General features: G+C 41.7%; 1 non-coding gene across 1 annotated transcript; it reads left to right on the top strand.

Moving 5' to 3' along the window:
- The first annotated feature begins 6,685 nt into the window (after window positions 1–6,685).
- TRNAE-UUC (transfer RNA glutamic acid (anticodon UUC)) lies at window positions 6,686–6,758 on the top strand. The gene has a single exon. It is a non-coding gene; the product is annotated as a tRNA-Glu (tRNA).
- The last annotated feature ends 1,269 nt before the right edge of the window (window positions 6,759–8,027 follow it).

Below are 8,027 nucleotides of genomic sequence, written 5' to 3'. Positions count from 1 at the left end.
TGTTTTGAGAACGCCCTCTGGTGGCTGGATGGAGCACGGTCAGCTGAGCTAGCATCTACGCTGGCCCTGACCCCGGCACCTCCTCTTAGGAGTCCCTGCTTTCTAGGAGCCTTGGAGAAAGGCAGAACACACCCTGGTATTCTTTCCTGAGAAATCCCCTGAACACTAGCCCCCTGGCTCTGCAGAGTACTCCTGTTTCAATATTTGGCTAATGCAGCGACAACATTGAACTATATTCGGCTGTGGACACTGCCTGGGCTCCAAGATGTCTTCTTGAAGGAAGTGACATTAGAGCAGAGCTTTAAAGGACAAGTAGCCAAGGCCTGAGAGAATCCCCCTTGTTCTGGGAAAAGGGTGCATTTTTGTGTAGGAGAAAGCCTGGCCAAGGAGGCTGGGGAAATAGGTCAGGACCCGTTTGGAAAAGTACTCTGGCTTTGGCACTTTTTCTTGTAGCTTAGTTTGGACCTGCAGATTTCCCATACCATTTAGCTTCTGCGGTAGCAATGCTGTGTAACAAACCAGCCCTGACCCTCAGTAACATTCATTTAACTCACAAGTTTGTGGTACCTGGGCAATTTAGGCTGAGCTTGGCTGAATGGTTTTCCTGGGCTCAGCTGTGCTTACCCACAAGTCTGGGGCAGGGTAGGGGGTGGTGGTGGGGTGTCAGCTCTTGGCTGATCTAGCCTGGTTTCATCGCAACAAAAGTACAGGTTGAAATGGGTGGGGGCCCCTCAATTAAGACTTAGGCTGGGGATTGGCGCTCTGTCACTTCCAACTCATTCTGCTGGTGAAAGCAGGTCCCACAGCCAACCCAGAGTCATGTAACTACAAAGTTACATGGTAAAGAGCGTGAATACAGGGAGGGGTGAGGAATCGGGGGCCAAGATTATCATCAGCTCAGAGATCTTGGGCTCTGCTCCCCAGCAGGAGACATCAGAGCTTGTCTCTGAGAGGACCCCAGAGAGCTCCCAGATCATGGCTCTTTGCAGAAAACTCTCAGGCCCAGGGTTTATGTGGGGAAAGTGAAAGTGAAGTTGCTCAGTCGTGTCCGACTCTTTGCGACCCCATGGACTGTAGCCTACCAGGCTTCTCAGTCCATGAGATTTTCCAGGCAAGAGTACTGGAGTGGGTTGCCATTAGGGAACACAATAGAGAGAATGGCAGGGGGAAGAAGCTGTTGTGTTTGCATTTCTCATTTGGGTGTGGCTGTCTAGAGGGAGCTGGCGGGAAGCTTGGAAGACATCCACGTTTGCTGGCTGTTGAAGAGTGAATGCCTTATTTGATCATATCATTGCATTATCTGTTTTCTAAAAATATTTATTTATTTACTTATTTTTCTTTGGCTGCCCTGGGTCTTAGTTGCAGCCTGAGCAATCTTTTATCGTGGCATTCGATTTCTTAGTTGCAACATGTGGGATCTAGTTCCCTGACCAGGGATCGAACCTGAGTCTTAGCCACTGGCCCACCAGGGAGGTCCCTGCATTATCTGATTTGAGGTTTTTAATCTAAATATATTAATTTAGATCTATTTATCATTCAATTATACATGGGCTATGTTTTTCTGAGTTTTTGTCTTTAGCTCAATGAAGCCTTGCTTTGTAAATAAAGGTGCAGTTGAGGGATTCATGCATCCTAAGATCTTTGGAGTCATTTCGAAATCTTTCCTCCTAGTTCTTGTGTAAGCTTTGAGCCCTGCAAACCCGCATTCCTTCTTGTGTGCCCTGCGGAAGCCACTTAATCATCCCAGCAGTTCCCTGTAGCCAGATTATGATTACCTCCATTTGACGAGCGAAGAAAATTGAGTGGTTTCCACAAGTAAGTTTCCCAGAACTTTTGCTGCTTGTGAAAATGATTGGACCCAGATGATTCTAGAACTTCCCTGGGTATTTTTTTTTTTTTTAAGCGCGGTTCACTGGGCTGTCACCCTCAGAATGGAGACAGCTGTCTGGGCACAGAGGCCTGACCGGGACGCAGGCACACTCCCATCTCTCTGGCAACACAGCATGCAGAACGGAGGGGCTGGTCTCTGCAGCTGTCATTCTTACGGGAACTGCGGGTGTGGGTTTTTCCTGACTCTTGATCTGGAGTAGCCTCCCTATTCTCAGGGCTCATAGGCTTTGAGAAAGTCAAGTCTGGAATAACAGGAATCCTTTTACAGCTAATCTGGCAAGCCCAAGCTCAGTCTTTCACATTTGGAAGCTGTATCATTCATTTGGCCTTTCCAAGTGGCCCTAGTGGTAAAGAAGCCGGCTGCCAATGCAGGAGACATGAGACTTGGTTTGATCTCTGGGTCAGGAAGATCCCCTGGAGGAGGGCATGGCAACCCACACCACTATTCTTGCCTAGAGAATCCCATGGACAGAGGAGCCTGGCAGGCTGCAGTTCAGAGGGTCGCAAAGAGTCGGACAGGACAGAAGCAACTTAGCACACAGCACGCATCATGCATTTGGAGTATTAATTATTTTCCCTATGTGTTACCAATCAGAATTCAAATTTCTTGATCCTTATCTCAAAGCAGTAGGAGGTACAGGGGAGGTGCCAGTCACGCAGAGATATTTTTCTGGCCCAGGGCAAAGGACCTGGGTTCAGTGTTGGGCTTTTGTAGCACTGATGATGTTCCAGGCCCTTCCCACTCCTATCACTGCACCCAGCTTGGAGCTGGAAGGAGATTATCAGCCCACACCCTGGCACCCTCAGCCTGTGCCCACCAACCTCCCGGGAAGGCTGCCCAGGTGCAGGGACAGCCCAACGATTAGAAAGTGCTTCCAGACAGAATCTTGAGCCAGGTTGAGTTCTGAGAGTCCCATATGTCCAATTTTTGGCAACTGCAAATATTGCTGCCAGGAACATTCTTGTCTGAGTCCTTTGGTGGACATACCTATGCACTCCTATTCAGTATGTAGGCAGGGCTGCAAGTGCAGGGTTAAAGGATATATATATATATATATATATATATATGTTTAGCAGAATACTGAGAAACAGTTTTCTCAAGTAGTTGTATACACTTGCTGAATTTTGGACCAGGGGATTGTATTTCCTGTTTAAATTTAAAAAAAATTGAGATGTACAGCTACAAACACCACCAAATTGCCCAGACATTGCTTACATTGAGTGTATTATTTTCCAATCGCTGCTATAACAGCTGACCACAATCTTAATGGCTTAGAATAACACAAGTTTATTATCTTACAGTTCTGGAGGTCAGAAATCTTGCATAGGTCTTCTTGAGCTAAAATCAAAAGCCATCTTCTTTCAAAAGAGACTTCCCTCGTGGTCCAGCGGCTAAGACTTCACGCTCCCATTGCAGGCGGCCCAGGTTCAGTCTCTGCTCAGGGAACTAGATCCCACATGATGCAACTAAGTGTTCGCATGCCGGAACTAAAGACCCCACAAGACCTGGTGCAGCCAAATTCATAAATATTTTTTAAAAGGAAAAAAAAAAAAAAGGAGGCTCTAGGAAAGAAATCTGCTCCTTGCCTTTTCCAGTTTCCAGAGGCTGCCTGCATTCCTTAGCTCCCAGCCACATAACTCTGACTTCTGCTCTGTCAACACATCTCCTTCTCTGACTCTGACCCTCTTGCCTCCCTTGTATAAAGACCCAAGTAGTTACACTGGACCTTTCCTGATAATTGTCAGGATAATCTTCCCATCTCAAGATGCTTGAGTTAAGCACACCTGCAAATCCCCTTTTGCCACACAGCATCACATAGTCACAGGTCCTAGGGATTAGGACGTGGAAATTCTAGGTGGGGGGGCATTATTCTATCTCCCGGGCTTCCCAGGTGGCACTAGTGGTAAAGAATCCACCTGCTTAATTCAGGAGACAAAAGAGGCATGGGTTCAATCCCTGAGTCGGGAAGATCCATGGAGGAGGAGATGGCAACCCGCTCCAGTATTTCTGCCTGGAGAACCCCATGGACAGAGGAGCCCGGGGGCTACAGTCCACCAGGTCACACAGAGTCGGACACGACTGAAGCAGTTGAGCACGTGCGTACGCATTCTATCTCCCACACCGAGCCACAGTTTCAGTACCAACAGAAAGACTCATGTCACCCTCTGTGGGTCACAGAGCTGAATCAGCACTGGCTGTGGTGGCTGTGAGTGGGCCATCAGGCTCTGGCAAAAGAACACAGAACCCCAAATGACATCTCCTGCTTGGCAAGGCTCTCCATACCCAATTGGTCCCTGCAGAAGTGGGTGGCCAGGTCTTCCCCTATTCATTACTGAGATTTCATCTCAATATTATTCCGATAATGATTTTGAGCTCTTCTTCTTTTTTTTTTTTTTGCCATGCTGCCCAGCTTATGGGATCTTAGTTCTTTGACCACGGATCAAACCTGTGCCCCCTGCAGTGGAAAGGCAGAGTCCTAACCACTGGACCATCAGGGAAGTCCCTGAGCTCGTCTTCTGTACACGGTGATGTTCTAAGAGCTTCATGAAGACTAAGTCATTTCACGTGAACGGACAACAACAACCACACTACCAATTATGATTATTCCACTGTACAAATGAGGATACTGGGGCACAGAGAAGTTAATGAATATTTCCAAGGTCACACAGCTAGGGAATGACAAAGCTGGGATTCAGTCCCTTGTTTTGAAAGGGCTACAATCCTCTGTAGTGAGGCCAGCATCAATGCACAGCATTTCTACCCTAGGCCTATGCTCTCCTTTCTGGAGCACCCAACCTTCCACCTTCAGGAATATTTCTAAGTGAGCAATGTCATCTTCAGTTGGTTTTCCCTCCCGGAGACTTGAGTCTTGAGGGAGGAGAGAGCCACCTTGTGGTGAGATAGGGCATCTGAACCCCTGGGCCCCAATTCTCCATGCGTGCACCCACTGGACCAGTCCTGCATTCTGCTATTTCATGCCTTGAATGCACCAACGTAGTAGTTGTTTATTCTATTCATTAAGAATTTTAAAAATTTACATTTTTAATTATTGTGTAACTTAGAGTACAAAACTGAAGTGTACAGCTCGATATATGCATATACTTATAAAATGAACTGTAGCCTGCCAGGCTCCTCTGTCCATGGAATTAGTCAGGCAGGAATACTGGTAGCCATTCCCTTCTCCATGGGATCTTCCTGACCCAGGAATTGAACCTGGGTCTCCTACCTTGAAGGTAGATTCTTTACCGTCTGAGCCACCAGGGAAGCCTGGTTACATATTATATAAATATAATATATATTAAATATGTATAATATATTATATAATATATAATTGTATAATATATTATATAATATATAATTATATAATATATTGTATAATATATAATTATATAATATATTTAATACAATTATTTGTATATATAATTATATATTATATTTTAATATAATTGTTTTATATATAATTATATTATATAATATACAATATTACATTGTGGATAACATTATATAATAATATTAATATATATATATAAAATATAACATATTATATTTATTATATGCAATATTATATGTAACAGAAATGAATATATAATATGCAATATAATATGTAGATATATAATATAAATATATATCTCTATATTATAAAATTATATATAATGTATTATACATAAAATATAATTATATAACATACAATGTATAATGTATAAAATACAATAAATTAATATATAATTATATAATATATAATTTTCATTATATAATATATTATTTATATAATATATTATTATATTTACATTATAATAATTTATATAATATTTAAACTGTTATTAATACAATATTATTAGTTAACAATAATTGTTAATGATTATTAATATTATCACTAATACAATACATTAATAATATTATATTGATGTTTATAATTTTATATTATATATTAATATATGGCATAATATATAAGAATATATTATAATTAATTATATAAAATATTATATTAAATATATTACAATATATAATATATAAAGTATAATAAAATAATATGATTATATATAATATATAAATATTTATACAATTATATATAATATATTTATCATTATAATTTATAATTATAATATTGATTTATAATATAATAATATGTTCATATAAATATATTATATATAATGTTTATATTGTATATTAATATTATATAATATACTATAATATATTATATTACATATAATATTCTATGATATATTAATATACATTATATATTATACTGTATATAGTATTCGGCTTCCCTGGTGGCTCAGAGGTTAAAGCATCTGCCTCTAATGCGGGAGACCTGGGTTTGATTCCTGGGTCAGGAAGATCCCCTGGAGAAGGAAATGGCAACCCACTCCAGTATTCTTGCCTGGAGAATCCCATGGACAGAAGAGCCTGGTGGGCTACAGTCCACGGGATAGCAAAGAGTCGGACACTACTGAGCGACTTGACTGAGTATTACATAGTATTATATAAAAATACTGTATAGTATATATATAGTATTTTATATATATATACGTTCATTCATGTCACCACCCCTGAGGTCCGGAGACAGAACACTCTAATCGTTCCAGAAGGTTTCCTTGTGCCCTCCTCCAGTCAGTAACGCCCAGGGCTGGCTGTTAGCGTTCTATCACCACGAGTCGATACTTACATGAAAGGAATCTTTCAGTTATGCAGTCTTCTGTCCCTGACTTCTTTCACTCAACATTATGTTGTAAGATTCAACCATGTTATTGCATGTAGCTGTACTGTTATTTTTTAAGTTGCTGTGAAGGGAATTCCCTGGTGGTCCAGTGGTTAGGACTCGTTGCTTTCACTGACAGGGACCCAGGTTCAATCCCTGGTGGGGGAAATAAGATCCCCAAGCTGCGAGGTGCAGCCAAAAAATATGTATATTTCGGTGAAGCATTAAGTCTATTGTTGATGGACGGCTTCCCAAGTAGCACTAGTGGTAAAGAACTTGCCTGCCAATGCAGCAGATATTAAGAGATGGGGGTGTGATCCCTGGGTTGGAAAGGTAACCTGGAGGAGAGCACGGCAACCCTCTCCAGTATTCTTGCCCAGAGAATCCCATGGACAGAGGAGCCTGGAGAGCTGTTCATAGAATCCATAGGGTCGCAGAGTCGGACGTAACTAAAGCGACTTAGCACACATACACGCATTGTTGATGGATACTTGGGTTGTTTTCAGTCTTTAGTTATTATGAATAAAGCTGCCACGAACATCCTTGTCCATGGATATACGTGCTCATATTTCTTGGGTGTATACCCAGATGTGGAATTACAAAGTCATAGGGCAAACACATGTTAGTCTCAGCAGGTCCGGCCAAACTTTTTTTTCCAAGTGCTTACTAGTATTTTTCAACTCCACAATGTAATTTTTTTTTTTTTTTTTCTGTGACATGTGGCATGTGGGATCTTAGTTCCCTGACCAGGGATTGAACCTAGGCCCCCTGCAGTGGAAGCTCAGAGTCTTAACCATTAGACCACCAGAGAGGTCACCTATTATTTCTGTCTTTTAAAATGAGTCAGAAACTTGAGCCATGTGTCTTGAGACATGCTGAAGAAATCAAAACACTGTTTTAAAATTTTGTCTTGAATGAAGTTTGCTCATTTCTGACTAGTTTCCTCCCTTGTTTGAAAAGTTGCCAAGGTAATAGATTGTTTTTCAGTTTGCATTTCCTGGGTGCCTAGGGAAGGAAAATGAACATTTTTTTCCAATCTGCTAGCGCACTAGATCATTTATTTGTTGTTGTTCAGTTGCTAAGTCCAACTCTTTGCGATCCCATGGACTGCAGAACTCCAGGCTTCCCTGTTCTCCACTGTCTCCCAGAGTTTGCTCAAATTCATGTCGGTTGAGTCAGTGATGCTATCTAACCATCTCATCCTCTGCTGCCCTCTGCTCCTCCTGCCTTCAATCTTCCCAGCATCTGGGTTTTTTTCCCAAAGAGTCGGCTCTTTCCATCAAGTGGCCAAAGTATTGAAGCTTCAGCATCAGTCCTTCCAGTGACTATTCAGGACTGATTTTCTTTAGGATTGACTGTTTTGATCTCCTTGCCATCCAAGGGACCCTCTAGAGTCTTCTTTAACACCGCAGTTAAAAAGCATCGGTTCTTCAGCGC

Source organism: Budorcas taxicolor, chromosome 18 (genome assembly GCF_023091745.1).
Source record: "Budorcas taxicolor isolate Tak-1 chromosome 18, Takin1.1, whole genome shotgun sequence".
Taxonomy (NCBI): domain Eukaryota; kingdom Metazoa; phylum Chordata; class Mammalia; order Artiodactyla; family Bovidae; genus Budorcas; species Budorcas taxicolor.
This window is presented reverse-complemented; position numbering and strand designations above follow the sequence as displayed.